Source organism: Sinocyclocheilus rhinocerous, unplaced genomic scaffold (genome assembly GCF_001515625.1).
Source record: "Sinocyclocheilus rhinocerous isolate Xijiao unplaced genomic scaffold, SAMN03320098_v1.1 scaffold611, whole genome shotgun sequence".
Classification (NCBI taxonomy): Eukaryota; Metazoa; Chordata; class Actinopteri; order Cypriniformes; family Cyprinidae; genus Sinocyclocheilus; species Sinocyclocheilus rhinocerous.
In genome coordinates, this window is record NW_015623515.1 from 1110595 (window position 1) to 1110879 (window position 285).

The window sequence follows — 285 nt, forward strand, 5'->3', positions numbered from 1 at the left end:
AAAAAAAAAAAATATATATATATATATATATATATATATATACAATATAAAATTGTAATGCAATCCATTCATTTCACATAACACCTCTCAAGGAAGAGTGCTGAGATTCAAGGTCAGGAGAAGAGCTTCAGTCAAGGAATGATGGATAGCAGGAGAAATTTTGTGTTTTATATAGAGAACCTGTTATCAGCCTTAACAACAGTATCAATGTAAGTGCATATTTATAATGGAGCCAGTTTTTATTTATATATCCTGATATTGGATATATATCAGCCAATATTATCA